This window comes from Mixophyes fleayi, chromosome 1 (genome assembly GCF_038048845.1).
Source record: "Mixophyes fleayi isolate aMixFle1 chromosome 1, aMixFle1.hap1, whole genome shotgun sequence".
In the NCBI taxonomy this organism is placed as follows: domain Eukaryota; kingdom Metazoa; phylum Chordata; class Amphibia; order Anura; family Limnodynastidae; genus Mixophyes; species Mixophyes fleayi.
In genome coordinates this window covers 24,434,364-24,451,043 of record NC_134402.1, presented here as the reverse complement: position 1 = coordinate 24,451,043, position 16,680 = coordinate 24,434,364, and positions in this window count along the sequence as shown.

Genomic DNA, 16,680 nt, shown 5'->3' with positions numbered 1-16,680 from the left:
TTACCAGCAGCCAAACTATTTTAAAATCTTGTAAACACTTTCCTAAACATTTGGGATTTACCTGTTTCAACAACCAGTGTTCACACAAGAAAGTAGCCTCTGGATTTTCCTTCAGACAGTGCCCAACTACTTTTCAAGCATAAGGTCTGATACTATTTGCTTTAACAATTGTCAGTTTTACTGAAGTCCATTCACGATACTCTGCTGCCCCCAAGTGGCCACCTGTGTGTAATGACAGTGCTATTTTCTCTACAATTATTGAATTAAGAGTACTCTCTGTAAAGTTTTTTTTATGTTTCAGGGGTAGCCACAAAATATCCACCCACACAGGTTTACTGTATCACTGTGAGAGGACCTACATTTCTTATTACCGTGAGCTTCTTTTTTTCTATAATACAATGCACAAATCATCATTGAAAGGTGATAAAGGTCGACCTTTGAGAGCACACAACATTTTTCTCAGCTAGAAAGAAAAGATCCAATATATAACTCACTGGCTTTAAAGGAGGATGACATATCTGACTGGTGGGAGTAACAAGGGACTAAGGGAGACATTCTTGAACTCCAGAAACTGCTAAAGGACTGGTTAGATTAATTTGCCTCAGATGTACAGAAATCAATGTCGGTGCTCAAATGTGACCTCACTTCTATAGCAAAAAGCCTGACTGAGCTGGAACACAAGGCAGAATCCTCAAAACAATTTAAAATAGAGACAATCAGAGATATGGATATTTCTGCACAGATACCGTAATTGGAACTTCCCCAGGGAAAAAAAATGAAGACTCAAGAATCTGGAGAGATGGAATAACCTGCATATATGTAACATCCCAGAGTCAGTCAAACCTGAAATTCACAAACCATATCTTATAGTTTCTTGTCAACTTTAATCTAAGATCACAGCGATCTGCAAATACAGATTAAAATGACATATAATGACTGGATTTTATTGGGTGATGACTTTAACACCATTATCTCGCAAACGATAGATAGATCTTCTCCCCACCCATCTAATAACAACACCTCCTATAGATTGTAAGCTTGAGAATAGAGTCCTCTTACCTCTCTGTCTGTCTGTAATACCAAGTGTTGTTTTATTACTGTGTTGCTCCCAATTACTGTGGAATATGCTGGTGCTATATAAATAATAATAATACTAATAATAATACCTCAGGTACAAAGGCTCTTGTCTTTGACACTACGCTACTCTGATCTGATTCCAGTACTATTTTATGTGGTGCACATACCAATATGTATGTCTGCTTATATTTGTTCATACAGGGTAGTTATTCTGGCCAGTACTTTGTTACCAATACTTGCATATGTCTGACGAATGTTCAACACACATCTTTTCTAATTTTTGTGAAAAAATATATTTATTGATTTGATTTATAATCACATATTTCCACCTCCCAAACCACTGCGCCCTGAAACTCCATTTTCCCACTCCTATTATTTGGCTGTTGCCAAAAAATCCAAACCCTCTCCCTGGTGGATATCTGTCTGAAGGTATGGTCAGACCTCTCTATAGTAACCACCTCATATGATCTCACAGGTTCACCTCAAGCCCTGAAAACTACATTATCAAGACATGTTTGCAGGAATATTTTGAGGACAATCTTTATATTTAACTCCAGCTGCCCACAATATGGGAGGCCCTTAAGGACGTCTTCAGAGGTGTCCTCATAAGGTCTGCAACTCAGCAGAAAAGAAAAAAAAAATGCAAGTATAACCTCCTTATAGAGTCACCTACAAAACCTTGAGGATGCCGACAATCACACACCATCCATAAAATGTATAGACAACTGATTGACTGACCAAAAGGAACATAAATGGTTCAATCAAAAAAATGTACAAGAGATGTAACAACAGATACTTTATGAACCAACAAACTGAAAGCTAAAAGAGCTTCAGAAACAATCCCAACTCTAAGAAACATAAAAGGGAAAATAATTTACAACTGAAGTGCAATAGACAAAACCTTCATGGAATTTTACAACTCCCTCTACAGCACCCAGAATAAATCGGCTGACTGACAAGACCAAAACCCAAGGTTCAGGAATTCCTTTTTTTTCACATGAACTGCCCCAGCTCAGTCACTCAGATGTTACTAACCTTAACAAATCCAATACAGGGGAAGGATTGCATTTAGTCTTGAAATTCCGAAAGCCCTCAAAATCACTGTGGGTTTCCCATGGTCTATTATAAGTCCTTTACCCAATAACTCTCTCCCCTCCTGTTACAGTTCTTTAATAAGATTTTAGATGGTGAAGACATCCATCCTTAAACCACCTGCTGAAAGATTATAGTTATTTCCAAACCAAATAAAGACTCCTTGAATTGTATAATTTACAGGCCAATATCCCATCTTAATATCAACCTCAAAATACTCGCCAAGATTTTAGCAAACATACTAAACCATTTGTTGCCAAATATAATACACCCTGACCAAGTGGGATTTATTCCGTCCTGTCAGTGGTGTGATAACTTACGCAGAATAATCAACATTATTCTCCACATTAATAAATGTAAACTGCCCAAAGTCGTCTGTGCACGGGATGCTGAGAAGTCTTTTGATAGATTATCCTGGAACTTCATGTAACAAGCTCTTACAAATTTTTGACAAAGTCCATTTTCTGCATATATGATGCAAATGGTCAAAAAGGCTCATTTAATATTTGTTATTAAAAAGATGCTTGTGCTCTAGTGTTCCCATATGTGTACATACACTATAGATACTGTATTGTAAAACACACCTTACTATATAGCTACTAACACCAGGGGGTAAGTGTATCATCCTCCGATTTTTTCAACTCGCCGGAAATTGGCGACTTTGCATTGAAAATTTAAAGCGGCGATGGCTTGTAAAAGCAAACTTGCCTTTACAAGCCATCACTGCTTTAGATTTTACCTGCAAAGTCGCCGATTTCCGGCGAGTTGAAAAAATCGGAGGATGATACACTTACCCCCAAAGAGCACTAAGAAGTCAACCAGATATATTTGGGAACCAATATAAATGTTTATTTATATGGATCCACAATGCAGTGTGCAGTGCTATCACTGGATCCAGGGACTACATTTACAGGACCAGTGCACAGAAAGATGTGGGGATATTACATAGTAATATATTGTGCTATTTACTGTATGGTGAGATCATCATTCAGAACTCTCACTATTTTTTTTCAAACGAACTCTGCTTATTTCCCTCTCACTTGTGGTTCATTGATAGCTGTGATAGTTTATAGAGTTTCTCATAGACAATTTTAATGTTTCCTTATTTTCAAGAAAGAAATCTGTAATGATCTTGTTAAGTGTCCAAAACAGAGGGGGCGTATAGGGAACAGGGAATCGTGCTAAAAATGTAATCCTCTTTATGCATGATGGGTAAAAAGAACATCCGTGCTTCTGAAATATGCTTCAATATCACTTAATAAATGCATGTTCCTTTTAATGTACTTTACATGAGTTCTATGGGGGGTATTCAATTGTCAGCGAGTTTTGTTTTTTTAGCGTGTTAAGTCATTTTAACGCTGTTTTTTACCGTTTTTGAGCGGGTTAACTTTACCCGCAATTCAATTCCATTTTTAACGCTACGTTAGTTTTCATGAAACGGTCCTCTCGCGCTCCAGTAGAAGGTCTATTGAAAGTATAGGGTGTGCGAGAGGCAGCCGCATTAAAAGCTATTCAATTGTTTTTTAACGCGGCAGGTAATACAAATAAGACAAATATGCTGTTTTATCTCACACCTCCTTGGGGTGTGTTAAAACTAAAAAACCTCTGAAAAGTATTTGAAATCATTTAAAATTGTTGAAAAAAAATTAAACCTATGTTTATCACTAATGCCTAACTTGTGTAAATTGATTTTCCTGTGATAAAATAATGAAATAAAAAAAATAAAAAAACAATAATAAAAAAAATCACTAATTTTTATATGTATGTATGTTTTTGGTACAAATATGAATGTAGTAATGTGTTATGACATAGTATATATGATTGTATATTAAAAAATAGTTAATTTAAAAATTATACTTAAGAAAGTACTGTAATGTAGGTATTATCAATGTGTAATGCAATCTAATGTATGGAAATGTATGCAAAACCTTCTTTTTGTGTTAAAAGTCCCCTTCACTCCCCTAAAATCTCGCAAACACAATTTTTAACGCGCGGGGGCAGCGTTCCCTCTTTTTCAATTGAATTGCACGAGTTTTCCCGCTGCGCTATCTTAAAATGGTCGCTATTGTCAGCAAAAACCAGCGGGAGATTTTTATTTTTTTAACATGGCGGGGGAAAAATAAAATCTCACTAACAATTGAATACCCCCCCTATGTGTGCTTTTTATGCCCTAAACAGAACATCATTCAGGTGGAAGAATGGAATAATATGTAATATTGTATCAAAAATACAACTTTTGAAAACTTCAACACAACATTTGGATTTCAGAATATAAAGGTGTAACTACATATTGGAAGTATAAGTTGTATTTTTTTGTGCTTGTTATGTGTGAGATTATACATGAAACGGACATAGCTATAAACAAGCCCTAAAATATTTTAAAATAGTTATACTGTTTTCTTGCATGTTTTGTTGCTCCCATTATTTTCTGAAACTCAACAAATCTTTATGTGGCTTCCAATTTTTGACTGCTAAAACATTTTCTAAGAATATTGTGAGATATTGTACAAACTTTGAATGGGCCAGAAGTGGGGTCTGTCACACATTGCACCAGCTAAACCTGCATTATAATCACTGCCCGCACCTGTTTCCCTCTTTCTGCATTCACTTGCTGGGCTGAACTGAGCATGCACACACCTGGACTGCTCAATACTTCCTGCATTCTCTTCATTGGATAATTGCCCATCAGCTCTGTCTATTTCATACTTGCCAACATTGGCAAGTGTTCTCCCGGGAGGTCTGGGGGGCAGGTGTGTGTGTGGGAGCAGTGCTTGAAGAATTGCGTTATTAGCTCCATCCCCAAAATGGGCATCACTATTTTGAGCCAATAAAATCAGGTGGCGGGGCCAGGATGACGCACACAACGCCACTAAGTCCCTCCCCCTCCATTTAATTGACAGCGCTGTCCAGGATCTGGGAGAATTGCCTGTTCTCTCGGGAGTCTGGGAGGACTCCCAGAAATTCAGGAGTTTCACGGACATTACGGGAGAGTAGGAAACTATGGTCTATTTAAAGCACTTGTGGTTGAAACATGTTGGCGGTCTGACTCATATTGCCCTTTGCAATAGATGAACCACTGATTGACATCGAAAAGATTGAATCCCCCAAGGATACGATTCATTCTTTCTATATGCGATACATTTCAGGACTCTCCGGTACGGATATTTTGCCATAGCCTTTGAAGGATATTTTATATTGTTTTATAATGTGAGTGTATTGCGCACTGGTATTCATAAGATGGAATAAATAAATAATGTACTAGAGGCTTTTCATTTCCTTTCCCTTCCATATGATGTGAGGTCTAAAGATGTTTTGAAATCTACAAGTATTGTGAAAATACTGATGAGGGCATCCCTTACTTCATGTTTGAAAGTATATTTTCTAAGGGTGATCACCTGTCAGAGTGTCACATGGAAGATTTTCTACAGAAATGATCTATTTCTACACTTGTAAGCGGTGTTATTGCATTAACCATTCACTGGAGCTTTATAATATGGGTTTCACCTAATACATCTATATTGACTGATTTTAGAATTTAATACACTATAAGTTTTTATGTGTGAGTTCTTTGCAGTGCTCCCTAAGATTTTGAGCTTTCTAGTGATTTCCTTCAATACCAAATTCTGTGAAGAATCTTCATTTGATGTTTACATATATTTTTTATATTGATTTACTGCAATGTGATGCTGGGGAAAACCCCAAATCACCTCTAAGGAGTGAGGGATAAGCCTAGGCAAATGTGCAGTCATTGGCACCAGCTCCCTAGTCTTATTTATCCCCAGAGTCCTGCTGTAGAAATTATTTTTTCACTTGTAAAAAAAAATGATATGAAAAAGCAAAACTAGAATAATAATCACCGAATACCCCAAAATAAATTCTGAAATCTAGAATTATATATGACTTAATATTGTAGAGACTCGATTCAACACATTTATTTCACTAATGTATAATACCTAGTTGATATTTATAGTGATTTATTTTAATAACAACTTATTTTAATATTATCAAACAATAATTGTGCAAACTGTTTATGTGTAGTTATTTTTTTTAAAATAAAATTACAAGTTATATGTCCACAATATATTTTCTATAGATTATACATAGTTTAACATGAAAGCATAACATCAGTGGTAAAAGTGCGACATCTAGAGGCTGCTATCGGAACTGCATTGTTCTCTGTATTCCTATTCTATGACTATTACATGGAAAGGTATATGCCTGTACAGCAGGTGTGAACCTAATTATTATTATTATTATCCTTTATTTGTTAGGCGCCACAAGGGCTCTGCAGCGCCGTACACTGCACAGCACAAACAGTAGACTGTACAGAGTAAGACATTACTGAACAATAAACAATAAATACCAAAACTTCAGAGGCTCCAGGCAGGCAATGCAGTAGGGACGGAGCAGAAGAACAGTTATAGATACAGGAGGGAAGAGGGCCCTGCTCAAATGAGCTTACATCCTAAGGGAGGGTGAACAAGACTCAGGCACAAAGTGAGTCAGTTGACGTATATGGGAGAGAGAAGGGACCGGGAGGAGAGAGGGGAGAACGAGTTAGGTGGAAGGATGGTAGGCTTTAAGGAACAGGTGAGTTTTAAGTGCCCGTTTGAAGGAGCTTAGATTGGGAGAGAGACGGATGGAGCGAGGGAGGTCGTTCCAGTGAAGGGGGGCTGCACGGGAGAAGTCCTGCATTCTGGAGTGGGAAGAGGTGGCCAGGGTGGAGGAGAGGCGACATTCATTGGCCGAGGCCATGGGGCCGGCAGTAGTGTGAATGGAGAGGAGGTTAGAGATATAGGGGGCAGTAGACTGGGAAAGAGCCTTGTACGTGATGGTCAGGAGTTTGAAAAGGATTCTCTAGGGGAAGGGGAGCAAGTGTAGGGCAAGGCAGAGAGGGGAGGCAGAGGAGGAGCGGCGAGAGAGGAACATGCGCATTGCAGCCGCATTGAGAATGGAGCAGAGGGAGGCGAGGTGGAAGAGGGGGAGGCCAGTAAGGAGGAGTTTACAATAATCGAGGCAGGAGATAATGAGTGCGTGAATTATGGTTTTGGTGGCATCCTGAGAGAGGAAGGGCCGGATGCGGGCAACATTGCAAAGCTGGAAGCGACAGGCTTGGGCGAGGGATTGAATGTGGGGTGCAAAAGAGAGAGAGGAGTCGAAGGTAACGCCCAGGCAGCGAAGTTGGGTGACAGAGGAGATGGTGGAGCTGTTGACGGTGATAGAAAGGTCATGGTGGGAGGAGAGCCTGGGGGGAGGAAAGACAATGAGTTCAGTTTTAGAGATGTTAATTTTGAGAAAGCGGGAGGACATCCAGGAGAAGATGGCAGAGAGGCAGTCGGATACATGAGAGAGGAGGGTGGGGGAAAGATCGGGCGAGGAGATATAGAGTTGGATGTCATTAGCATAAAGGTGATACTGGTATAGGTATAGAGCAAAAAGAGTAGAGGGCCGAGAACAGAGCCCTGAGGGACTCCGACAGGGAGAGGGGAGGGGCTGGAGGAAGAGTAGGATGGGGATACAGAGAAGGAGCGGTTAGCAAGGTATGAGGTGAAGCAGGCGAGGACAGACCCAGATAGGCCAAGAGAGAGAAGGTTTTGTAGCAGGAGGGGGTGGTCTACGGTGTCAAAGGCCGCAGAGAGGTCGAGGAGGATGAGTAGGGAGCAGTGACCCTTGGATTTGGCTAAAAGTAGATCATCGGTAACTTTGGCCAGGGCAGTTATATATATATATTTTGTTTTCTTATTTTCGTAATAGTTATATTCTTAACACAAGTTTCTGATGACCTTTTTCGATTATTGATTACTACACACTCACAGGGGTTTTAATATTAACTTGCGAGGGATTGTCTTTTATCATGCTGTAGTCTGACATTTATTTTTATTTTAAGTTGTGTAACTAACTCCATAATTTGAAAACGACACATTTTAATTACCTATATATTGTACATTTATTTTAGTGATTATATTTTATATAATATATGCAAGTTAGTTATATACAGTGGGGATCATTTATGTGATATAGAAATATTACAGTGTCACAACACATTTATTCATGTACAATAATAATGTTTCTCCTATGTACATATAATGTAACACACCCACATCCTACATCTTCATGTCTGACACTTTATGTAACATTTTAGAGACCCACATTACAGATTACTGCACAATAAGGTTATCCAGCCAAGGCTATGACAGGGGATGGTGTGTAATGTACATGTTCCTCTAGTATACTACACAGGGGCCTTCATGTGCAGCCTCTTGTTCCCCGAGCCATCATCGTATCAAGGTCATTAGGAAGAAGCCTTCCCCTTTCAGTACAGGTATTAGATGCTTCTAATATAAGGGGAAGAGGTAATTTTTGATAACTCCACTAATAACAGATCTATACTGACCAGTGTGGTTACTTTTAGCTCTTCCTGATATTATCAGACTTATGGGCCCCTTCCCATTAAACAGAGACCATTATTGGATGGCATAGTTGCCCACTATAGGGGTCTCATTAGTTCCTATGGCCGCCATAAGAGCCAGGACTGGTACAAGCCAACCATGAGCAGTTTCAGTGCTCGGACTGGTTATGCTGAAAAGAATGGACAAACCAGAACTGGTGTATATGGTAATCCAAGGCTGTGGTCTCCACAAAACCAAGCCTAGCAGACCAGACTGAGTATGGCAGAGGCAGGAGGTAAATTAGTTGTTTTCTCATTATGCAAAGACTCTCAGATGTTGTCTTACCGACCAGTTGACCATTTGGTTTCTATAATCACTGTGTGTTTCCCTCAAATCATGTTAGTAAGTCTATCCCAGGATGCTGAGGGGCTGGTTCAGAATTCAACCAATGAGAGTATTCTTCTCCATTTCCATGTGATATAATAGACAGGTGACTTTATAATTCCTGCTCTGTTGTATGGATTATATCATCTCACCTGTAATCTGTTTTCTATCAGGACATAGTTATCTCTGCATGATGTGTCATCCTATCACAATTCTATGCCATGTAATACTACTAGGATACCATGGTACATTGCCGGCACTAGGAAGAATTCTCAGATATTCAGAATATCAAATATGAAGAACAATGTAATGTACACAGAACATAATCATTCTACAGTGACACACACCGAGGAGGTCATTTATGTAGCACAAAGCGCAGCAGAGAAACAGTTTTTATCCCGTTGTGCACCCAGATTTGCACCCAGATTTGTGATCAGGACGGAAGAAGAGTAAAATTATTGAAATGAGATAAAGGAGATGGAACATTAGTGGACTGAGGGGAAAACAAAGGACCTGAATGTTGCACCAACAGAGCTGGTGCTTTTCTGGTCTCGTCCTATACTTAGAAAGGGACGTATTTTACCCCTATTAAATGCTTTAGTAGAGAACATCATTTTTACTACACCCCAAACAATGTAATAAAAAGCTTCAAACACAAAGATTCATGTAAGTCCATTTGTATAGAGTATCTTCAGTAAAATAGCTCTGTAGATGCTCAGAAACGGACCTTACACCAAGGATGAAATTACATGTAATTCATGTCTGAATGCAGATGACACTAACTACTGTCTATGACTTAAGAGGTGGAACATGGTGTAAAGAGCAGACTTACATCATACTCATAGAGAGACTGTAAAACTAGTATTAAAAGTTCCATTTATTAGAACACATTGTAACAATTTCTATCTATTTAAAAGCTCAGCAAGATCAGAACAGAAGTAGAGAAAGAGGAAGGAGGTTTTTGTACGGCTCTGTATCACTGTGTGACAGGGTAACTATAACGCTGCTGACAGTGATAATCTGCCTCATCTTCTGCACTCACTCCAGTAATTGTTAGAGTGAAATCAGTTCCTGATCCAGATCCACTGAACCGATCTGGGACCCCTGTGTGTCGGGTGCTTGCAGAATGGATAAGAAGTGTTGGAGGTTGTCCTGATTTCTGTTGGCACCAGGCTATATAACTAGCTGAACCAGAAGTAACAGTAGAACTGGTTTTACATCGCAATATAATATTATCTCCTGGAGACGCTGTGATATATTCTGGAGTCTGAGTCACCACAATCTGTCCATAGGAGGCTGGGAAAGAAAATAATTTATTAGATTATTTTTGCTATTGTTGCAATATAACAAATATAAACATTATGTGAATCTGAATAGTTTTTGTCAAATCATTAATCCAATCAGTATTATATATTACTGTACTGTACCTGGAATATAAAGATAAAAGACACAGAGCAGATATGTCAGAGAAACCATCTTTATGTCTCTGGACTGTCACAGACACAGATCACTGGGCATCAGGACAAACTGTTTATATCACATGAGGTTTATAGGGAAATAACCTCAGAGTCTGTGTATGTAAAACAGGAAATATGCAAATTCTGCAACCACAGATTATAATATATCACCTTTCATCTGTTTCCTATCATGACATAGTTATGTCTGTGTGTTGTGTGATACTACCATAATTCTATGGCATGTAAGACCATTATGGTGTTTGTATCCCCATAGTACAGGGCTGGACATATTCTGACTTTCATACATTTATTGATAATATCAAATACTAAGAACCGTTTTATGTGCACTGAGCACATTCATTCTACAGTGACGCACACATAGGAGGACAACGTGCAGCGTAGGATCAGCTCTGGTCCCTCTATGCACCCAGATTACAGTCACATAACACAGGGTTATGGAGCCAGTTGGAGGTGTTTGCAAAGCAGCAGAAGTTTGCACAGGACGTGGGGGGAGGAGTTGGGGAAAGTGAGGACGTTACTCGCTAAGTGAGGAGATTTGTGGATCTTTGTAGAAATGAAGTTATTGAAATAAGATTAAGGCTCCACATTGTGAGACGTGTTCTGTGCTGGGTGAAGGGGACTATGGACATTTTCACTTCTATAAAGGACGTGAATGTTGCAGCAGCTCAGAGCTCGGAGTCTTTGGGTCTCACATTATAATGTAATGAGATGTATTTTGCCCCTTCATGTTGCCCTTGGTGGAGAAGCACATTTCTAGGTGCAGTCCAAGCAATGTAATACAAAGCTTCATACACAATATAGTGACAGGTAATAGAACAGTCCTGATTTCCCCTCAGTCATGATTCACTTAAGTAATAAATGTGGATAAACTGAGCAGGAGTCAAACTGCAGAGATTCATTTATCACTATAAAGAAAATACATTTTTGTATATTTAAAAAGCAAACTGGAATAATAAACAATGAATTCCCCAAAATTAAATACTGAAAACCAAAATTATATATGAATTAATATTGTAGAAGTTCGATTCAACAACATTTGTTTCACAAATGTTAATTACCTTGTGGATATTTATAATGATTTATTTTAATAACTTATTTTAGTATTTCATATCCTATCAAATAACAATAATACAAACTGTTTATGTGCAGTTATTTATTTTTTTTAGATAAAATTACTAGTTAAAAGTCTCTTTTACCCTGTATATAGATTTTACCTAGTGTAACATGACAGCATAACATCAGTGGTAGAAGAGCGACATCTAGAGGCTTTTTTAGGAACATCAGGCATTGCTCTCTGTTTTCATACTTACTCTATGACTATTACATGGAAAGATATATGTCCGTACAGCAGATGTGAACCTGATATGTATATATGTAGTTTTCTTATTTCCGTAACAGTTATATTATGGAGCTAGTAACACAACTGCAGATGGAGCGCTCCATCAGTTGTAGTCCTGGCAATGTCCTGAGCTGACTCGGGATCTGTGTCAGCATCTGGTAAAGGAAGGATTGTATGTTCTACCTTTTCTATGCACTTTGGCTGGTTCTCTTTTCACACCTGGACATTCAGCTTAGTGATCTGGACAATGGGCACACAGACATTAGAGGTGATTGCACTTTCCTACCCATATAGTAGTGTTTGGAGTATATAAATATACAGTACTGTAGGTGAGAGCTCAGTAAATGGTAAAGTGCTGCACCAGTGTTTGTGTGAATACTGCTGACATCACCTTTATGTAACAACTGTAACGATACTAATGCTCATAGCTGGGGGTCTTATGATGTCTACAATGACTGGTTCATGTTTCATGTCTCCACCTTCCTCTGTCTCTCCTCCATCCAACCATCCCACCTCCAGTAGCTGCACAGAAGTGCCAGTCACCAATGGCTGCTTTTATTATGGTGACTGATAATGTTTCTGCCATGCACTAACCTCACACACTTTCCCCACCACCAATAACAATTGTTATTCAGCTCCTTATGTATCAAGTGTCCCTCACACCTCGTAGGTGTAATCTCATATGGGCAGAGCCATCTTTACCTTCTGTTTCATGTCATTGTATGATATCTATTTATATCATGATCTCTTTAATGTAAAGTACTACATTATTTCCCAGGTGAGCAGTAATGTGTATGGGGCTGTGCTGGTCATACATGTTGTAGGAACTGTACATGTCTAATGTCTACACAGGAGAATTCATGTTTTTAGAACTGACACTATGTTTCCATACTTTATCTAATTTATTGCACATATTTAATAGAAAATAAAAGAAAAAATCTTCATCATTCAATAGTTATGTAATTTGTGACACAATAAGAGAAGGCTGCATCCGATGATATGTCTGTCAGCATGACCTCTGGTGCAAAGATCTGTGTTGCTGATGATTATGATCATAGTGCTTTTGATAGCGATGATGATGAAGATATTACAACGATGATGATGATAGCAGTGATGATTATGGTGATGATGATGATGATAGCAGTGATGATTATGGTGATGATGATGATGATAGTGATGATGGGGGTGATGATAATGATGATGATGGTGATGATGATGATGGTGATGATGACAGCAGTGATGATGACAATGATGATGATGATGGTGATGATTATAGTGATGATGATGGGGATGATGATGATGATGATGATAGTGATGATGGGGGTGATGATAATGATGATGATGGTGATGATGATGATGATGATGATGATGATGGTGATGATGATGCTGATGATGGTGATGGTGATGATGATGGTGATGATGACAGCAGTGAAGATGGGGATGATGATGATGATGATAGCAGTGATGATGGGGATGCTGCTGATGATGATGATAGTGATGATGATGGGGATGATGATGATGATAGTGATGATGATAGTGATGATGATGGTGATGATGATGATGATGGTGATGATTATGATGATGATGGTGATTATGATGATGATGATGATGATGATGATAGTGATGATGATGATGGTGGTGATGATGATGATGATGATGATGATAGCAGTGATGATGGGGATGATGATGATGATGATGATGGTGATGATGATGATGGTGATGATGATGATGATGATGGTGATGATGATGATGATGATGATAGCAGTGATGATGGTGATGATGGTGATGATGATAAAGATAGTGATGATGATGATGATGATGATAGTGTTGATAATGGTGATGATGATGATGATGGTGATGATGATGATGATGGTGATGATGATGATGATGATGATGATGATGATGATGATGATAGCAGTGATGATGGTGATGATGATGATGATGATAGTGATGATGATGATAGCAGTGATGATGGGGATGATGATGATGATGATGGTGATGATGATGATGGTGATGATGATGGTGATGATGATGATGGTGATGATGATGGTGATGATGATGATGATGATGATGGTGATGATGATGATAGTGATGATGATAGTGAGGATAGTGATGATGATGGGGATGGTGATGATTATGGTGGTGATGATGATGATGATGATGATGATCCCCAGCATGGACTTTCTAGTGTATTGAAAAATTAAATAAATAAATAAAACATGTCCCTTCACCTAAAAATGATTTAAACACCAACACTCATGGTCTAGGCTCTTGTTACCGCTCATTTAAGGGGAGGCACTTGGTTATAACAGGCTGGGCTGATCACACTATAACAGGGAAACCCGCAGCCTAGGGTCCCCCTGTAATAGGGGTACAGAGACCCAGTATGTTCAACATAGGACTTAACTCTCTAGGGGAATCAGACCTAAAAAACAATGTGAAGCCTCCCCAGAAAAAACAGCCTGTGCTGATAAAATAAATAAAAAAAAGACTCCTTCTCATTCACACTTATACAAAAACTATAATAACTCTAATCATCATCATCATCATAAGAATTATCATCTGCAGTTTGTACATAACCTTAGTCTCCCTTCTTCTCTTATTACCTCCTGTCAGTCACACATTCAGGATTCCTCTCATGTTGCTCCTCTGGGCTCCTCTCAATATAGGCTGAGATATCAGAGATGTTGGGAAGAAATATATAACAAAACACAGTTGTTGCTGTACCTCATGTGACCAGCAGGTGGAGCTCATCCTGATTTCCTACCTATTGGAAAGTGGGAAACATTTATAATTTTATATCCTTCCCAATAAATAACCACTTAATCTATGTGAGGTTTTTCTCTAGCGCTCTCCATACAGTTACACATTCTGCCGTCACTGACGTGGAGATGACCACTGGGAGGTAACTTCCTGAATGGAGATGCAGTTGGACAGCGATAAACATTACACATCTGTCCTTGGCTGTCTACACTTGGCTGCATTTACCATTTCTCCCTTTGGTATAACTACAGCATATAGTACTACATAGTAGCTACATACTAATCTGATTCATTTATTTCATATCTATCTATTATTTTTACATTTAAATTCTTACATTATGGTTTATTTTCTGATATTTTCTGTATTTCATATATTGGTATATAGCATTTATTATTTATGTGTTTTTTACTGCATGCCCCTCATATGTTAATGATTTTATCTTTATAATTATGCTAATTCATAACTACAATATTTTTTTTTCCGGAATTCGGACATGGCCACTCCCCCTCTGAAAAGGGGGCATTATCTATCACATTTGGGGCATATAACATCCCCATGTTGAGCACTTCTTCTCCTCATTAAAACAGTCTCAGTGAGGCAGCATTAGTTCATCTTGGAAGCCATTTGATTTATTCTTAAACACAATTAATTTTTATTTAATCACATTTTCTATCATCAAACCCTCAGCACAGCTATGAGGTAGTCCATAGGGATTAAAAATGAAGAAAAGAATATATAATATAACAGCACTATTTGCTCCTAGCGGAACTGTGATGAGAATGAATGAAGGGATCAGTACGTGATCAGCCAATCAGAGTGACTTTCATCCGATTGAATGGAGTGCGGTAAGCGCTCAGATTGGCTGTTTGTGTGTTCATCCCTCAAGGTCAGTTAGGTTAATTCATACTTACCAACTTTATCAAAATGTTTTCCGGGGGAGGGGTGCCGAAAATCGCGTCATTTGGCCCCGCCCCCGTGACGTAATGACGCAAAACGCGTCATTTTACAGCGGGGGCCAACCACCGCGATTCCCGGTGAATCGCGGTGTTTGAACCGAATAGTGAAGTGGGCAGATCAGGTAGATTGCCTCACTCTCCCAGGAGTCCGGGAGACTCACGCGAAATGCGAGAGTTGGCAAGTATGGGTTTATTCAGATTGAGACTCCGCAAGTAGAGTCATTATTGTTATTTATTTATTTTTGAATATCTTTGGACTACTTTGGGAAAGATCACAGAAGATTTCAAAATTGATTTCGGAGTTTAATAATAATATAAGTTAGGGAGGGTTTTTTAAGTAGTTAATATAGTTAAAAGAAACTTTGAATTCAGTGTCTGTGTGTTCTTTGCCCTTTGATACTTTTGTGGAACTACATGTTCCAGTGTGCCCTGGCTGCCATGACATGCTGCTGCTTGTAACCACACAAGATGCAGCAAGTTCTGGCAGCCATGGGCATGTTGGCATTTGTAGTTATACAAGCAATAGCACGTCCGGCCAGTAATTTTCTGCCAGGTCATGCTGGGATTTGTAGTTCTACAATCGTACTATTCCCTTTTTTTATCTTTTGTTCCATATTTTATTTTTTCATTTGTATTTGTATTTCCATTCATTGCATGTATTACATTACTGTTATTCTAAAATATATATCTACAGACACTGGTAAAGCTCCTGAAATAATCTCTAAAAGAGCAAGAACCTTGAAGAACTATCTGCCCCCTAGAAGATGAAGGGGCTGATTTATTACTAGCAGCCTCATCACAATGATAAATATAATTTCTTTAATTCTTGTAATAAAAATCACTTACAACCAGTATGTATGAAAAACATATTGCAGAGTTAGCTGAGTGTTACTCAGCTGTCACAGCAAAACGTACCCGGATGTTAAAGTATTAATGGCCGGTCTCTGCAGTCCGCATGTGTGAGCCGGTTTTCTAGTTTAGAATGCGCAGTGAAACTGAAAGCTCCGATTTGGTCAGTCAGTTCTACCTATGAAAAAATAAAATATAAAATAAAATAATAAAAAGAAAGTAAAGTATAAAAAATGTAATTAATATTTAGTTAGTGACGAGTTCACACCATGTGACCTTGCCCCCAAAGCTTCTAATGTGACCTTGCACTCCCTCAAGGCAGCATGGAGTCGCCACAGACACCAGTGGCAGAT